The sequence below is a fragment of the Callithrix jacchus genome, chromosome 19 (genome assembly GCF_049354715.1).
Source record: "Callithrix jacchus isolate 240 chromosome 19, calJac240_pri, whole genome shotgun sequence".
Taxonomy (NCBI): Eukaryota; Metazoa; Chordata; class Mammalia; order Primates; family Cebidae; genus Callithrix; species Callithrix jacchus.
The window spans coordinates 40,591,282-40,610,628 of NC_133520.1; the positions used below are offsets into that span (position 1 = coordinate 40,591,282).

General features: G+C 45.0%; 1 protein-coding gene across 11 annotated transcripts in view; it reads right to left on the bottom strand.

Annotated features, from left to right (window-relative positions):
- The window catches only part of KIF26B (kinesin family member 26B), a 636,506-nt gene that overhangs the window by 83,801 nt on the left and 533,358 nt on the right, over positions 1–19,347 (bottom strand). The gene's annotated exons all lie outside the window — the stretch shown is intronic.

Here is a 19,347-nt window from a genome sequence, read left to right on the forward strand (position 1 = left end):
GGAGCTCCGGGAAGGCAGAGTCGCCCACTCATCTGATTAATCAGGGGACAGAAACAGGGAGCCAGGCCAGGAGATTCCCGGGCAGCGCCATTGTTTCAGCTGGTGCAGTGGGTCGCCGCATGGGAAATCACACAGATCCTGGCACCTTTTCAACAGGTGACTGGAACACCTGGGAGAGAGTCAACCATTCAACTTAAAAAAAAAAAAAGGCTCTGAGGCAGGGAGCCAGGTGATTAGGCTCTGCAGGTCCCACCCCCTGCCCCCCTCAAAAAAAAACAAAAAACAAAAAACAAAAAAAACAGCAATTGGAAACGCCCTGGGTTGAGAGTTTCACGGCAAGCACAGCTGAACCCAGGATGGTCCAGCTCTGTGGGGGAGGGGTGTCCACCATGACCGAAGCACTCCATCCCTACGGAGGTAGTCTGCCATTGCTGAGGCAGCCTGCCGTTGCTGAGGCAACCCACCACTACAGAGAGAGTCCGCCATTACAGAGGTGGGCCACCATTGCTGAGGCAGTTCTAACCACACCCATATAAACAGGACTGCAGGGAAGTTCACATGGCAGTAGGGCAGAGCCCACAGCAGCTCAGCAAAACCTCTGCAGGCAGACAGTGACTAGGCTGCCTCCTTGCTGGGCAGGGCAGCCCTGAAAAAAAAGGCAGCAGCACAACAGAAACTCATAAATAAAGCCCTAACTCCCCGGGACAGAGCACCTGGGGAAAAAAAGGGGGTTTATGAGTTCTGCTGCAGCAGACTTAAACATACCTGCCCAGCAGCTCTGAACAACGGAACTCACTGCTCAGCACTTGAGCTCCTATAAAGGACAGACTGTCTCCTCAAGCAGCTCCCTGACCCTGTGTATCCAAAGAGTCACCTCACAAAGGACTGATCAGACTGACATTTGGCAGGCATCATTCTGGGACAAAGACAGCAGAAGAAGAAACTGGTAGCAACCTTACTGTTCTGCAGCTGCTGCAGGTGATCCCCAGGCAAGCAGGGCCTGGAGTGGACCTCAGCAGTCCTACAGCAGAGGGGCCAGACTGTTAGAAGGAAAACTACGAAACAGAAATAACGTCATCATCAACAATCCGGACGTCCACTCAGAGACCCAATCTGAAAATCAGCAACTACAAAGACAACAGGTGGATAAATCCACAAAGATGGGAAGAAACCAGCACAAAAAGGAGAAAAACACCCGAAACCAGAACACCTCTCCTCCTACAAGGGATCACAACTCCTCACCAACAAGGGAACACAGCTGGATGGAGAATGAATGTGATGAAATGACAGAATAGACTTCAGAAGGTGGGTAATGAGAAACTTCTGTGAGTTAAAAGAACATGTTCTAACCCAAAGCAAAGAAACTAAGAACCTTGAAAAAAGATTTGACGAAATGCTAATGAGAATGGACAACTTAGAAAGGGATATGAGCAAATTGATGGAGCTGAAAAACACAACATGAGAACTTCGCGAAGCATGCACAAGTTTCAACAGCCGAATTGACCAAGCAGAAGAAAGGATATCAGAGGTCGAAGATCAACTCAATGAAATAAAATGAGAAGGCAAGATTAGAGAAAAAATTGTAAAAATGAATGAACAAAGTCTCCAAGAAATATGGGACTATGTGAAAAAACCTAATCTGCATTTGACAGGTGTACCTGAATGTGACAAAGAGAATGAATCCAAGCTGGAAAATACTCTTCAGGATATTATCCAGGAAAACTTCCCCAACCTAGCAAGGCAGGCCAATATTCAAATCCAGGAAATACAGAGAACACCACAAAGATATTCCGCAAGAAGAGCAACCCCAAGGCACATAATCTTCAGATTCACCAGGGTTGAAATGAAGGAGAAAATGCTAAGGGCAGCCAGAGAGAAAGGTCAGGTTACCCACAAAGGGAAGCCCATTAGACTCACAGCATATCTCTTGGCAGAAACCCTACAAGCCAGAAGAGAGTGGGGGCCAATATTCAACATCCTTAAAGAAACGAACTTTCAACCCAGAATTTCATATCCAGCCAAACTGAGCTTCATAAGTGAAGAAAAAATAAAATCCTTTGTGAACAAGCAAGTACTCAGAGATTTTGTTACCACCAGGCCTGCTTTACAAGAGCTCCTGAAAGAGGCACTATACATAAAAAGGAACAACCAGTACCAGCCACTCCAAAAACATACCAAATGGTAAAGAGCATAAACAAAATGAAGAATTTGCATCAACTAAGGGCAAAGCAGCTAGCTAGCATCAAAATAGCAGTATCAAATTCACACATAACAATATTAAACCTAAGTGTAAATGGACTAAATGCCCCAATGAAAAGACACAGACTGGCAAATTGGATAAAAAGCCAAACCCCATCAGTGTGCTGTATCCAGGAAACCCATCTCATATGCAAGGATACACAAAGGCTCAAAATAAAGGGATGGAGGAAGATTTACCAAGCAAATGGAGAGCGAAAAAAAGCAGGAGTTGCAATTCTCATCTCTGATAAAATAGACTTTAAAGCAACAAAGATCAAAAGAGACCAAGAAGGACATTACATAAGGGTAAAAGGATCTATGCAACAAGAAGAGCTAACGATCCTAAATATATATGCACCCAATACAGGAGCACCCAGATACATAAGGCAAGTTCTTAATGACTTACAAAGAGACTTAAATTCCCACACAATAATAGTGGGAGGCTTTAACACTCCACTGTCAATATTAGACAGATCAACCAGAGAGAAAATTAACAAGGATATCCAGGACTGGAACTCAGACCTGGAACAAGCAAACCTGATAGACATTTACAGAACTCTCCACCCCAAATCCACAGAATATACATACTTCTCAGCACCACATCACACCTACTCTAAAATTAACCACATAATTGGAAGTAAAGCACTCCTCAGCAAATGCAAAACAACGGAAATCATAACAAACAGTCTCTCAGACCATAGTGCAATCAAGTTAGAACTCAGAATTCAGAAACTAACCCAGAATCGCACAGCTTCATGGAAACTGAACAACTGGCTCTTGAATGTTGACTGGATAAACAATGAAATGAAGGCAGAAATAAAGAAGTTCTTTGAAACCAACGAGAACGAATATACAACATACCAGAATCTCTGGGACACATTAAAAGCAGTGTCTAGAGGAAAATTTAGAGCAATAAGTGCCCACATGAGAAGCAAGGAAAGATCTAAAATCAACACCCCATCATCAAAATTGAAAGAGCTAGAGGAGCAAGATCAAAAAAACTCAAAAGCTAGCAGAAGACAAGAAATAACTAAGATCAGAGCAGAACTGAAGGAGATAGACACACAAAAAACCCTTCAAAAAAAAATCAATAAATCCAGGAGCTGGTTTTTTGAAAAGATCAAGAAAATAGATCACTAGCCAGATTAATAAAAAAGAAAAGAGAGAATAACCAAATAGATGCAATAAAAAAATGATAAAGGGGAAATCACCACAGATTCCACAGAAATTCAAACCACCATCAGAGATTATTACAAACAACTCTATGCACATAAACTGGTAAACCTGGAAGAAATGGATAAATTCCTGGACTCCTGTGTCCTCCCAAGCCTAAACCAGGAGGAAGCTGAAACTATGAATAGACCAATAACAAGGTCAGAAGTCGAGGCAGCAATTAAGAGCCTACCACACAAAAAAAGCCAAGGTCCAGATGGGTTCACAGCCGAATTCTACCAGACACACAAAGAGGAGCTGGTACCATTCCTTCTGAAACTATTCCAAATAATCCAAAAAGAGGAAATCCTTCCCAAATCATTTTATGAGACCAACATCATCCTGATACCAAAACCTGGCAGAGACTCAACAAGAAAAGAAAACTTCAGGCCAATATCCATGATGAACATAGATGCAAAAATCTTCAATAAAATACTAGCAAGCCGATTGTAACAGCACATCAAAAAGCTTATCCATCATGATCAAGTAGGATTCATCCCGGGGATGCAAGGCTGGTTCAACATACACGAGTCTATAAATGTAATTCACCACATAACAGAACCAAAAACAAAAACCACATGATTATCTCAATTGATGCAGAGAAGGACTTTGACAAAATTCAACAGCCCTTTATGCTAAAAACCCTCAATAAACTAGCTATTGATGTAACTAATCTCAAAATAATAAAAGCTATTTATGACAAACCAACAGCCAATATCATACTGAATGGGCAAAAACTGGAAGCATTCCCTTTGAAATCTGGCACTAGACAAGGATGCCCTTTCACCACTCCTATTCAATATAGTACTGGAAGTTCTAGCCAGAGCAATCAGGCAAGAAAAAGAAATAAAGGGTATTCAAATAGGAAAGGAGGAAGCCAAATTGTCTCTATTTGCAGACAACATGATTGTATACCTACAAGATCCCATCGTCTCAGCCCAAAATCTCCTTAGGCTGATAAGCAACTTCAGCAAAGTCTCAGGATCAAAATCAATGTGCAAAAATCACAAGCATTCCTATACACCAATAACAGACTTAAAGAGAGCCAAATCAAGAACGAACTGCCATTCACAATTGCTGCAAAGAGAATAAAATACCTTGGAATACAACTTACAAGGAACGTAAGGGGCCTCTTCAGGGAAAACTACAAACCACTGCTCAACGAAATCAGAGAGGACACAAACAGATGGAGAAATATTCCATGTTCATGGTTAGGAAGAATCAATATCGTGAAAATGGCCATACTACCCAAAGTAATTTATAGATTCAATGCTATCCCCATCAAGCTACCAATGACCTTCTTCACAGAACTGGAAAAAAACACCTTAAACTTTACATGGAACCAAAAGAGAGCCCGCATAGCCAAGTCAATCCTAAGCAAAAAGAACACAGCAGGGGGCATCACATTAGGGGACTTCAAACTACACTACAAGGCTACAGTAATCAAAACAGCATGGTACTGGTACCAAAAAAGAGAAATAGACCAATGGAACAGAACAGAGGCCTCGGTAGCAACACAACATATCTACAACCATCTGATCTTTGACAAACCTGACAAAAACAAGCAATGGGGAAAGGATTCCCTGTTTAATAAATGGTGTTGGGAAAACTGGCTAGCCATGTGCAGAAAGCAGAAACTGGACCCCTTCCTGACACCTTACACTAAAATTAACTCCAGATGGATTAAAGACTTGAACATAAGACCTGGCACCATAAAAACCCTAGAAGGAAATCTAGGCAAAAACATTCAGGACATAGGAGTAGGCAAGGACTTCATGACCAAAACACCAAAAGCATTGGCAACAAAAGCCAAAATAGACAAATGGGACCTAATGAAACTCCACAGCTTCTGCACGGCAAAAGAAACAGTCACTAGAGTGGATCGGCAACCAACAGAATGGGAAAAAATTTTTGCAGTTTACCCATCTAACAAAGGGGTGATATCCAGAATTTACAAAGAACTTAAACAGATTTACAGGAAAAAAACAAACAAGCCCATTCAAAAGTGGGCAAAAAATATGAACAGACACTTTACAAAAGAAGACATACATGAGGCCAACAAACATATGAAAAAAATGCTCATCGTCACTGGTCATTAGAGAAATGCAAATCAAAACCACATTGAGATACCATCTCATGCCAGTTAGAATGGCGATCATTAAAAAATCTGGAGACAACAGATGCTGGAGAGGATGTGGAGAAAAAGGAACAATTTTACACTGCTGGTGGGAGTGTAAATTAGTTCAACCATTGTGGAAGACAGTGTGGCGATTTCTCAAGGCCTTAGAAATAGAAATTCCATTTGACCCAGCAATCCCATTACTGTGTATATATCCAAAGGACTATAAATCGTTCTACTATAAGGACACATGCACACGAATGTTGATTGCAGCACTGTTTACATTAGCAAAGACCTGGAATCAACCCAAATGCCCATCGATGATAGACTGGACAGGGAAAATGCGGCACATATACACCATGGAATATTATGCAGCAATCAAAAATGATGAGTTCATGTCCTTTGTAGGGACATGGATGAACCTGGAGACCATCATTCTCAGCAAACTGACACAAGAACAGAAAATGAAATACCGCATGTTCTCACTCATAGGTGGGTATTGAACAATGAGAACACATGGACACAGGGAGGGGAGCACTACACACTGGGGTCTATTGGGGGGAATAGGGGAGGGACAGTGAGGGGTGGGGAGTTGGGGAGAGATAGCATGGGGAGAAATGCCAGATACAGGTGAAGGGGAGGAAGGCAGCAAATCACACTGCCACGTGTATACCTATGCAACTATCTTTGCAACTATCTTGCATGTTCTTCACATGTACCCCAAAACCTGAAATGCAATAAAAATAAAAATAAAAAAGTACAAGCACTTTGGAAAACAGCTGGGAAGTTTCTTAAAAAGGTAAACATACAGCCAGGCGCCATGGCTCAAGCCTGTAATCCCAGCACTTTGGGAGGCCGAGGCGGGTGGATCATGAGGTCAAGAGATCGAGACCATCCTGGTCAACATGGCGAAAACCCTGTCTCTACTAAAAATATAAAAAATTAGCTGGGCATGGTGGCCGGTGCCTGTAATCCCAGCTACTCAGGAGGCTGAAGCAGGAGAATTGCCTGAACTCAGGAGGCAGAGGTTGTGGTGAGCCGAGATTGCACCATTGCACTCCAGCCTGGGTAACAAGAGTGAAACTCTGTCTCAAAGAAAGAAAAAAAGTAAACATACATCTACTATATGGTTCAGCCATTCCAGTAGTTTTTTTTCTTCTAAATATTCCCAGATAGTGATAAGATTCCAGTTCTATCATAGGTATTTACCCCAAAGGAATGAACACATATGTCCATGTATATTAGTCTGTTTTCATACTGTTATAAAGAACTACCTGAGACTGGGTAATTTATGAAGAAAATAGGTTTAACTGATTCACAGTCCCACAGGCTTAACAGGGACAATGACGGGGAGGCCTCAGAAAACTTACAGTCACCGCAGAAGCAAAGGGAAATAAGGCACATCTTCCCATGGCAGAGCAGGAGACAGAGCGCGAGCAAGGGGGGAGGTGACACACACTCTTGAATTTGAGATCTCATAACTCATGAGAACAGCATGGGGGAAATCCGTCCTCATGATCCAATACCTACCACCAGGTCCTTCCCTAACACTGGGAATTACAATTCAACATGAAATTTGGGTGTATGTTCATACAGGCTGAATATCCCTTATCTGAAATGCTTGGAACCACAAGTTCCTATTCAGATTTCAGATTCTGGAGTATTTGCGTATGTCTAATGACATATCTTGGGAATAGGACCCAATATAAACATGAAATTCACTTATGTTTCATATATACCTTACATACATAGCCCGAGATAATCTTATACAATATTTTGATTGATTTTGTACACAAAACACAGTTTTTACTGTGACCTGCTTCATGAGGTCAGAGGTGGGATTTTCCACGTGATGTCATCTGGTGCTCACAGTTTCAGATTTGGAGCCTCTTGGATTTCGAATTTTCAGATTAGAGATGCTCAACCTTTAGTACTTTTATCTGCGATATTCCCACCGGGTAACAACACGAATGTCCATCAACAGGTGAATGGACAGGCAAACTGTGGTATATCTGGACAATGGACCATTACACAGAAATATACAGAAATGAACTACTGATCCATGAAATGATTAAATCGCAAAATGGTTATGCTAGGTGATAGAAGCCACACCAGAGAGTACGGACTGGATGACGTGCTTCCTTCCACATGAAATTCTAGGCGGTCCACGATAATGTCTAGAAACTACAGGCAAATCAGCAGTTTGAGTCTGGAGACAGGAAGGGAGAAGGGCTTCAGACAGACTGCAAGGTTCCCAGGGAAACCTGCGGGTCAAGGATATGTTCGTTATCTTGATTGAGGACGGTTTCATGGGCATACACATGTGATGAAATATCAAATTGTATGATTTAATATGTATAGTTTATTGTATCTCAGGTATATCTCATTAAAGTTGTTAAAAAAAAAATGCCCGTGATCCTGCAGCCAGTAGCAGAGAGGGCTAGGATTCAAACCACAGACTGACGGCAGGACCTGAGCTCTAAACTACGTCATGTTGCCTCCATCATTTCCATGAGATGGCAGGAGTACAAGGCTGCCTTTCTGCCCCAGGCCCCACTCTTCCAGAGTGCTGTGTTCCTGGGTACATCACCCACTCCTTGGCTGTCTCCCTTTCCCCGCCTCAGCCCCAGGCAGCAGCAGAATGCTGCTCCTTCAAGCCTCTGGATTCCTCTTTTCAGGTGGCCCAGCTCACACCCTCATACCTGGCCTGCCTCCTGTTGCTGCCAGGACAGCCACTCTTCCCTATGCCTTTCCCTACTCTGCACGGAAGGATAATGGCAAAGGCAGAGATGGAAACTTCTCCGAGCTGTTGTGGAGGCCAAGTAATCTGGGGAAAGATTGAAAGCTGTTGTTACAGAAAGCGAGCAGAGTGCATGGGACCCACATGTGCCCACAGCACTGCAGGTGGCATCCCAGTGCATGGGAGGGATCTGGGCATCCACACCTCTGCAGCTGAGGCCGCACTGCTCGTGCTGTAGGATGGAAGTATTCAGGAACCACTGTCCTAAGGCCAACCTGCCTCTACCCCTTCCTACCCTCAATTTCCAAATCTAGTACTGAGAAAAAAAGGTGAGCAACATTGACAGCGTCGCAATTCAAGCTCTCCAGCTACTGACACATCTATGGCAAAGAACTTTCTACATTAAGGATGTTACATTTTGTTTCTCTTCAACTATCCCAAGTAAAAATCCTTTAAAGGGGAAGATATAATTTGTCACTTCTGTTTTATGCTATTTTGTATCCTTCAAGCTCAGGTCACAGCAGCGCGCTAGGGAAATAGTTATTCTTAAAGCAAAATATCATTTGTTTTGCAGCCTAATTATATAGAAGGGAGAAGCTCAGATATTCCACGTGCACCACAGATTAAAGGGCAAAGACAGGGACCAATTCAGACTCTAATAGTCCATTTGATGTAATGGAATAAAATGTATAATGTGCATGTAGTAAAACAGAACTCAGAGAACAAAGGCATAGTTTAGACTGTGCCGAGGAGTAATATTATAAAATACCTGTAATTATACCTGCATGACTCAAAGGAAGAGTCACATTTAGACAATGGAAAATCTACTCTCTGCTCTGCACCCACCGGAGTTCAGTAGTCACAGAATTCTGAATTTCACAAGTGCAGCTTCACTTGAAATAGCACACGGTGAGTGAGCACACGCCATGCGCTGTTACCAAGAACTGACATCACTTCCAGTGGCTGGGGAGAAAGTGTAGCCGCGTAACAAAGGAACGCAATAGGTGATCATTCATAGCAGGTAAGAAGCAGGTTCCTCGCCGACTTTCCAGATTTTGAGGTCAAGACTGCAGGGTTAAAGGCACATAACTCAGTCTGCCTCATGTAATCCTTTAGTTATATTCTAATGTGCAATATTTTAAGTCTAGACTTGGACCAAACCAAATTACCCACATATCTTATTCTACCCACAGGAAACAATGTAATAATTTTTCTACTCCTGAGCCACACTTTATCAAGCACCTGGAAGGTACCAGGGAATCCTAAATTCTTCCAATATCACTACAATATCCCAGAATGCAGAAATAAGCCCCATTTTATAGGGAAGGAAACTGAGGCTCGTAGATGTTAAAGAAATCGCCCAAAATCTCATAGAAAATCAATGCTAAATCTAAGATGAAAATCCGAAGCTACCCAGAAAGCATGCAGAAGCTCTTAACTCACCTTCCCTTACTCTAGTGGTTCCTCCCGAACTTTGCTGCCCGTTAGAAGCACTTTGGAATCTTTAAAGAAGTATTGGTGGCTGGCTCCCACTCCACGCTGATTAAATTGCTCTGGAGGCAAGCATGCGTGCGGGATGCCTTTAAAAGCCCTCCAGGTGAGTCTAATGTGCGGCTAAGTGTGGAGCCACTGCCTTCCCACGTGGCCAGGTGAAGCAATGCTCTGGGTCACCTGCGTGAGTCGTGCTAAGCACAGTGAGGGCTCGTGGTTAGTGGAGGCTGTGGTCTAGTTTGCGCACTTTTGTTACAAAAAGAATCAGCTGCATAGTTCTTAATAGGTCAAACTGTGTTTCCCCCAAATAGGTTTCTACCACTTGTTATTATAAATAAAGGCATAATAAAATACTATCTAAGGCAATGAAATTATTTTGTACAGAGTTAATGTTTCTATAAAAACTCAGCTGGGCGTGGTGGCTCACACCTGTAATCCCAGCACTTTGGGAGGCCGAAGCCGGTGGATCACGAGGTCTGAGATTGAGAACATCCTGGCCAACATGGTGAAACCCCATCTCTGCTAAAAATTAAAAAAAAAAAAAAAAATTGGCTGGTGTGGTGGTGGGCGCCTGTAGTCTCAGCTACTCGGGAGGCTGAGACAGGAGAATCACTTAAACCCGGAAGCAGAGGTTGCAGTGAGCCGAGATCGCACCACTACATTCCAGCCTGGGTGACAGAGTGGGACCCTGTCTCAAAAATAAATAAATAAATAAATAAAATAAATTTTAAGATATTGAATTTGGTGTGAATGAGGAATTACAGAGTGGAAAACACTGTAAGAATCGAAAAAGTTTATACCCCTATATCCAACTGGTTGCATAAGTGTTTTTTAAGCCCCTTTTCTTTTTTTCTTTCTTTTTTTTTTTTTGAGAGAGTTTTGCTCTGTTGCCAGGCACCAGACTGGAGTGCAGTGATGCGAGCTCGGCTCACTGCAACCTCCACCTCCTGGGTTCAAGCAATGCTCCTGCCTCAGCCTCCCAAGTAGCTGGGACTATAGGCACAAGCCACCATGCCCAGCTATTTTTTTTTCTTTTAGAAGAGTCAGGGTTTCACCATATTGGCCAGGAGGGTCTCGATCTCTTGACCTCGTAATCCGCCCACCTCAGCCTCCCAAAGTGCTGGGATTACAGGCGTGAGCCACCACACCTGGTCTTTTTTAAGCTCTTACATCTCTTCGAAGAAATTTAAGGCAAAAACTGAACTGTTAATATGAATGTGGTCCCTGGAAACCGAACTTTGAATTGAAAACTCAAAGAGAAAGACTGGCCCTTTATGGCTCACAAGATCAATGAATCGATGAACAAAAATACATTTGTATTATTTAAGTTTAGACATCTTTATGACATGAACATATCATTTTCCACAATTCCCCCTTTCACCAGCTTTCCCAGCGAACTGACCTCCTCCAGGCTGTGTTGCATATGAGAGCTTCTCTGACCTAACACCACCGACTTAATCGGAGGTAACTGGCTGGTCTTGCTCTTCGTGAATCACAGCTGTACTAGATGATAGCTGGGATTACAGGTGTGAGCCGCCACGCCCATCCAAAAAAACCTCATTGTTATCACATCTTTTCAAAGCATTGAATTGAGTTTTTTGTTTTGTTTGTTTCTTTGTTTTTGAGACAGAGTCTCGCTCTTATTGTCCAGGCTGGAGTGCAATGGTGCAATCTCAGCTCACTGCAACCTCCGCCTCCCAGGTTTAAGTGATTCTCTTGCCTCAGCCTCCTGAGTAGCTGGGATTACAGGCACACACTACCACGCCCAACTAATTTTTTGTATTTTTACTAGAGATAGGGTTTCACTATGTTGGTCAGGCTGGTCTCGAACTCCTGACCTCAGGTGATCTACCTGCATCGGCCTCCCAAAGTGCTGGGATTACAGGCATGAGCCACTGTGCCTGGCCTTTTTTTTTTTTAAGGAGTCTTGCTCTGTTGCCCAGGCTGGAGTGCAGTGGTGTGATCTGGGCTCATTGCAACCTCCACCTCCTGGGTTCAAGTGATTCTCCTGCCTCAGCCTCCTGAGTAGCTGGGATTACAGATGCCTACCACTACACCCGGCTAATTTTTGTATTTTTAGTAGAGATGAGGTTTCACCATGTTGGCCAGGCTGGTCTTGAACTCCAGACCTCAAGTGATCCACCCACCTCAGCCTCCCAAAGTGCTGGGATTATGGCATGAGCCACTACACCCAGGCCAGATATTCTTTTTTAAAAAACAGAAAACAGAGTTTTACTCTGTTACCCAGAGTGGGCAGGAGTGCAGTGGCGTGATCTCGTCTCACTGCAACCTCTGCCTCCTGCGTTCAAGCAGTTCTCCTGCCTTAGCCTCCCAAGTTGTTAGGATTACAGGTGCCTGCCACCATGCCTGGCTAATTTTTGTATTTTTAGTAAAGACAGGGTTTCACCATGTTGGCCAGGCTGGCTGAGGTAGGTAGATCACCTGAAGTCAGGAGTTTGAGACCAGAGTTTCATTTTTAAACCACAGCACACATTCCATTTGGACAAAGGAGGCCTGAGTGCTGACGCAGCGGACAGAGCACCAGCACGAGGGGAACCCAGGATGAGTGACCGGGCTCTCTGTCCTCAAGGAACCTACAGTCTAACAGGGCTTGGACAAGCTCACAAACAGCCAAAAAATAAGGCAGAGTAGGGAAAAGTGTAACAACCCACAAACTGCTGAGCTTCAAAGAAGAAAGACATTACAAAGAGGGGGAATCTGGAGGTCTTCGTGGAGGAGGCAACTGGAGAGGAGCGTGGTAGAGACCAGGTGTTGCTGTTGTCCTTCCTTTTCCCTCCCTCCCTGCCTCCTTCCCTTCTGTCTGCAGCTCTGACTTTAGTGGGCGAAGAGACTGAAAATGTAAGCATGGAGAGGCCGCTGACGGGGTTCCAGCTGGTGAGGACCCAGAAGAGGCAGAAGGGGCAGGAGGAAAAGTGCCAGGAGAAGGGAGCAGCAGGCCTGCGGGAAGGAGCAGAGGGAAACTGAGGCACGGGGACCAGGAGATTGTGAAGCCGAAAGGAGCATTGAGGAATGTACCCGATCAGCTCTGACTTCTCATTGAATAGGATGCCAGTTACCTGCTGAGAGTGGGCGGGAGGCTTGAGAAGATTAGAAATGGATGCGGGGTGGGAATTCCAGGCTGCACTCTTCAGAACAGTGTCCTGGCCTATATATTCAAAAACATATACGCTGGGTGCGGTGGCTCAGGCCTGCAATCCCAGCACTTTGGGAGGCCAAGGCAGGCGGATCACAAAGTCAATACATCAAGACCATCCTGGCCAACATGGTAAAACCCCCTCTCTACTAAAAATACAAAAAAAATTAGCTGGGCGTGGTGGTGAGCACCTGTAGTCCTGGCTACTTGGGAGGCTGAGGCAGGAGAATTGCCTGAACGTGGGAGGCGGAGGCTGCAGTGAGCTGAGATCGCGCCACTGTACTCCAGCCTGGCAACAGAGCAAGACTCTGTCTCAAAACAAATAAAATAATTAAATAAATTATAAAATTATCAAAATAAATACATATATACATACAGATGACAAAAACCTAGAATATGAAACTGCCACTTCCTCATGGACCCGGCGGGAGATGTGAACTCTGCAGTGTGGACATACATCCCTGCTGTTTGCTGCTGGGGACAGCAGGGGAAGGGCTCTGCCTCCAGTAGAAGCAAGGTTCTTTCCTAGGCCTCTTTTCCTATGTCTGCCACCCACAGAATGGCTCTCCAGAGTCATATCCACAACGCAGCCCTCCCTACAGCATCAGCTGATTAAGTCATTCCATGACATGTAAAGAAAACATTTGCATTGGCTAAAGACAACAGATGAGGCCAAGTGTGGTGGCTCACGCCTGTGATCCCAGCATTCTGGGAGGCTGAGAGGGGTTCACTTGAGGTCAAGAGTTCAAGACCAGTCTGGTCCACATGGTAAAACCCCATCTCTACTAAAAACACAAAAATTAGCCAGGCGTGGTGGTGGACGCCTGTAATCCCAGCAACTAACGAGGCTGAGGAGGCAAATCGCTGGAACTCAGAAGGGGAGGTGACAGTGAGCTGAGATTACACCGCTGCATTCCAGCCTGGGCAACAGAGCAAGCGACACTCGGTATTAAAAACAAACCCAAACAACAAAACAGAGTAAAGAGTCTGATCCCATGTGTAAACAGACGAGTGTAGCGCTCATGTGCACACGGAGCAGCCCAGCCTACAAAGCCCTCGAATCTTCCCCGGAGGCAATACAGTGAATGAACAGATTAGAGACCAGTGTCGGTCTGGGCCTTGAGCAACAGTTGCTTGCAAGCTTAGATTACTCATAAAAGTGATGTTTTGGGCCCGGCATGGTGACTCACGCCTATAATCCCAGCACTTTGGGAGGCTGAGGTGGGCAAATTACAAGGTCAAGAGATCGAGACCATTCTGGGCAACTTAGTAAAACCCCGTCTCAACTAAAAATACAAGAAAGTAGCCAGGTGTGGTGGCATACAGCTGTAGTCCCAGCTACTTGGGAGGCTGAGACAGGAGAATAACTTGAGCCCAGGAGGCAGAGGTTGCAGTGAGCCGAGATCGTGCCACTGCACTCCAGCCTGGGTGACAAGGGTAAGACTCAGTTTCAAAAAAAAAAAAAAAATGTGATGGTTTTAAAAGCCATCTTTACCAACAGGACACGTAAGAGCTCCGTGGTCATTCATGCACACACTGAGCATCCCCAACCCTAAACTCTGAAATCCCAAATCCCAAACTTTTTAAAGGCCAACATGATCCCACAGGGGGAAATTCCATACTTGACCTCATGATGGGCTGTAGTCAAAATGCGGTAAAAACTTGACTTCATGCACAAAATCATGAAAGATTGTATAAAATTACCTTCAGACTACGTTTATAAGGCATACATGAAACATACGTGAATTCTGTATTTAGGTTTCGATCTCAGTCCCAAGATATCATTATGCATATGCAGATATTCCAAAAACAATAGGAAATTGGAAACAATTCTGGTCCCAAGCACCACCTTGTCTGAGATGCCTGGTGCACCCATCATTACGAGAAGCAGCTCTCTGATCATTAGAACTTCCGGGTCTCTTTCCTAGTGCTGGAATTCCCAAGGAGGCTCTCAAGACATTACAGACAGAGCTTAGCAAAGCAGAGGAAGGCCTCTGTGACGTGGAAGGATCAGTCCCACTATTACTCCAATAATGTTTTAAACAGGAAATATATATATATTTTTCAGAGTCTCACCCTGTCGCCCAGGCTGGAGTGCAATGGCGCGATCTCGGCTCACTGTAACCTCTGCCTCCCGGATTCAAGCGATTCTCCTGCCTCAGCCTCCCGAGTAGTTGGGATTATAGGCATCTGCCACCATGTCCGGCTAATGTTTTGTATCTTTAATAGAGATGGGATTTCAACAAGTTGGCCAGGCTGGTCTCGAACTCCTGACCTCGTGATCCACCTGCCTCGGCCTCCCAAAACGCTGGGATTATAGGCATGAGCCACAGTGCCAGGCCAGACAGGGAGATATTTTACACTTAACCTAGTGCTATCTGCAAAGCAGGGATATATCAACAAACACTTTTCTATTTGGACTGGAAATGTTTCAAACATTTATTTTTGTCTGTCTACTTAAATGTGTAAAATGCATTTGTGTGTAAAATTATAAATGTGAAATGCATTTGTGTGTATAAAGACTCAGCCTATTTAGTTCTTGTAGCAGAGATCTCTTCTAATGACTGGTTAACAGCAGCCAGCTCCACTTCCTGCTTCCCTGCAGGGTAACTAATTAATAAACGTTCCCCTAATTGAGTTCTGGCTGCCAGGTCCACGGGGATTATTACTTATATGTAAGTAAACAAAATTTCCATTTTAAACAATGCTTCAGACCTCCTCATTACATTTTAAACAGTTATAAATTCATGAAGTCAAGCAAGTCCTGGGCAGGGAGGACGAGTGCAACGGGGTCAGGATCCTTTCTCCTCAAGAGGAAAGAGAGGTCCCCCAGTCTCCGATCCCCGGAGCCTGCCCTCCTCCCGCTCTTCATCCACATCTACTGAAACCTCAGGAAGGACCTACAACAGGTTCTGGAAGCCATTCATGGTATTTGCCTTTTCCTTTAACCTGAATGCATTATTTAAAAGCAATTCTCTTTCACAATTTAAAAACAGGAAGAAGAGCTGGCTGTTGAATATTTAGTAAGTGTGCAGGATTCCTTAGGTACTGATTTGGTGGATCACCGAGTTTGGCTGAATTTCAGGTTCCTACATTTGAAGTCATTTAATCAACTGTCTCCTTGTTTTCAAGATTTCTCCCGACTTTCAGATTCCAAATCGAAAGCAGAACCGAAAAAAAGTAAAAAACCAAAAATAGAGTAGTTCTCAGTTTGGTTTGAAACCTGGAAGGAGGAGAGATTATCCCATCTCCTGAGTTTTTCTGATCCGTGCCATTTGGGAGTCTTTTGGCTCAAGATTTAGATGTTTTATGAGTCACTCTTTGCAGCAAGTACAAGAAAGTACTTCAGGCCCTGGTGATGATGGTGATGATGATGATAACAATTGGCAGCTGTTTAAAAGAAGAAACTAAACATTCGTCAGACCCTCACATTCACAGGGCGAAGACATTACCCAGGAGGAAACAGGGAGGGCGGGTTCAAGGCCAGCTTCAGACATCAAGAGAAGTGTGGTTATATTCTGCAGTAGATTTTAAAGGTCTGGATATCCTCGTCCCCGTCCTAACGTCTGTTTCCCTCTTTAAGAACGTTATTCTGGCCGGTCGCGGTGGCTCAAGCCTGTAATCCCAGCACTTTGGGAGGCCAAGGCAGGTGGATCATGAGGTCAACAGATCGAGACCATCCTAGTCAACATGGTGAAACCCTGTCTCTACTCAAAATACAAAAAATTAGTTGTGCATGGTGGCGCGTGCCTGTAATCCCAGCTACTCGGGAGGCTGAGGCAGGAGAATTGCCTGAACCCAGGAGGCGGAGGTTGCGGTGAGCCGAGATCGCGCCATTGCACTTCAGCCTGGGTAACAAGAGTGAAACTCCATCTCAAAAAAAAAAAAAAAGAACGTTATTCTAAACGGAAGCGCTCTACATGGTGCGAGCCTGTTACTGAGAATAAATCTCCCAAGAGATTCCCATTCACTATATTCCTATTCACTCTGCTCCTCTCCAGTCAGACTTTGCTCATGGGCTGTCAAGAGAGATCTGGCCCCCTGCTAATGGGCCACCTCCCTGGGGCACCCAGCCTGCTGCATGTGAGGACCGGAACCTCTGGGTTCCCCACAGCTGCCACTGTAGGCAGCTCAGAGCTGATGATCACAGCCATAAAGAGCAACCCCACTTAGTGGAACTGCAGCCCCAGCTGTGGATATTTTCCTTGTGTCCTGGTGGTAGGGTAGGAGCCAAGCCTCCAGGCCCAGTCAAAACTCAGGGAACATCAGACGTGAGCTGCAGCATGAGCAAATCTCACATGCATCACGCTACGTGAAAGCACACAGACACAAAAGGCCACATCCGGAGCCCATTCCTAGGATATTCCGGATAAGCGCAAAACCAGGACAATGATCAGATCTGTGGATGCCAGGGGCTAGAGGTGGGGAGAAGGGACAGAGGGCGAGAGGGAAATTTAGCCTCATTCTCTATGTTGATGATGGCAGTGGCTACGTGACTATATGGATTGGCCAAAACTCATCTAAAGACACATAAAAGTGATGTTTCACTGAACGTAAATTATACTGCAATAAACCTGGATTTAAACAATGACTAAGGAGTAGGAAGAGAGGTGCTGAGTTGCTCCCATAGCTCTCTCTCCAGGAATACTGTTTTCCAAGTCCTTTGAGCCACAAGTAGGCTTAGGGAAGAATCGGGGGGAGCCTGTCCACAGGTCCCAGCTGGATGTCTTTTTTTTATTTTCTGAGACAGAGTCTTGCTCTGTTACCCAGGCTGGAGTGCAGTGGCATGATCTGGGCTCACAGCAACCTCCGCCCCCCCTGTTCAAGTGATTCTCCTGCCTCAGCCTCCTGAGTAGCTGGGAGGTGGGCATCAACACATTTAGTTAATTTTAGTAGAGATGAGGTTTCACCATGTTGACCAGGCAGGTCTCAAACTCCTGACCTCAAGTGATCCACCTGCCTCAGCCCCCCAGAGTGCTGGGATTATAGGTGTGAGCCACTGTGCCTGTTCCCAGTTGGAGGCTTTAATTCCAGGCTTTATCTAGAACAGCTTTGCAACCTCTCTGCTTTAGTCAATTAGCTTTACAATTTCCAGTCCAGACCAGGGTTAGACTCTTTTTTTTTTTTTTTTTGAGATGGAGTCTAGCTCTGTCACCCAGGCTGCAGTGCAGTGGTGCTATCTCGGCTCACTGCAACCTCTGCCTCTAGGTTCAAACAGTTCTACTGCCTCAGCCTCCCAAGCAGCTGGGACTACAGGTACCTGCAACCACACACAGTGAACTTTTCTATTTTTAGTAGAGATGGAGTTTCACCATATTGGCCAGGCCAGTCTCAAACTCCTGACCTTGTGATCTGTCCACCTCAGCCTCCCAAAGTGCTGGGATTACAGGCATGAGCTATCGTGCCTGGCCCAGGATTAGACTCTTAACTCAGTTTTCTGATTGCTTTTCTGGCATCCAGTGTCTCTGAGACAATCATGCAGAAGGCGCAGCCAGATGCCTGTGTATTGAAAGCCCTACAGAGATGGGCACGGAGGAACCACAGAAGCCACTGCCTGGCCAGCCCGACAGCCGTTACCCACAACTTGCCTTGGGAACCCAGTGAAATCAGCAGACCACTTTGCCCCTGGTTCAGGATCCCCACTGGAAACATGCAGCTGATCGTACTCAACTCTGTCAGGTATAGAGTAGACACCACTTCACCGAGGACGGAGAACTGCCCCACGGCCCTGCTGATTCTGCAAACGCAGCCAGTGGGGTCTGGAGAGGCACAGGTTGGGTTCCTGGCAGTGCAGCTCACTCAGAGACCACGCACCATGCCTGGGTTTTAACAGCAAACCTTGACTGACAGGCACGATTTGAGGGAGGCAGCCAGGGTCTGGTTATTCAAAAGTCTCATTTCCATGCTATTTAAAAAACATGGCCCCTATAGTGGACTCAAGCTAATGATAAGAACACACCGCCCGGGGCTTGGGTGGATCGATGCTGGTGTTTCTGGAGGAGCATTTTTAAGGTCTGTGAACAAAAAGACACTGCGAGGCAGTTGCTTTCCTTTTGTAAGTTCAGCCCCTCACCTGCTCATGGCAATCACATTCGTAAATCATCTTTACCAAAGCGGACTCCTTTCCCTGGATTGTTCAAAAGTAAACTTCCGCCCAGACACTGTAATTACCTTGAATTATGAGTCACTGAAATGCATACTGTACTCTATTAAGAAAAGTCTGGCTGGGCGTGGGGGCTCACACTTGTCATCCCAAGCCCAGGGGAGGGAGTTCTAGACCAGCCTGGACAGCATAGTAAGGTCCCATCTCTACAAAAATAAAAATTAAATAGCAAGGTGTGGTGGCAGGAGCCTGTAGTCCCAGCTACTTGGGAAACTGAGGCAGGAGGATCA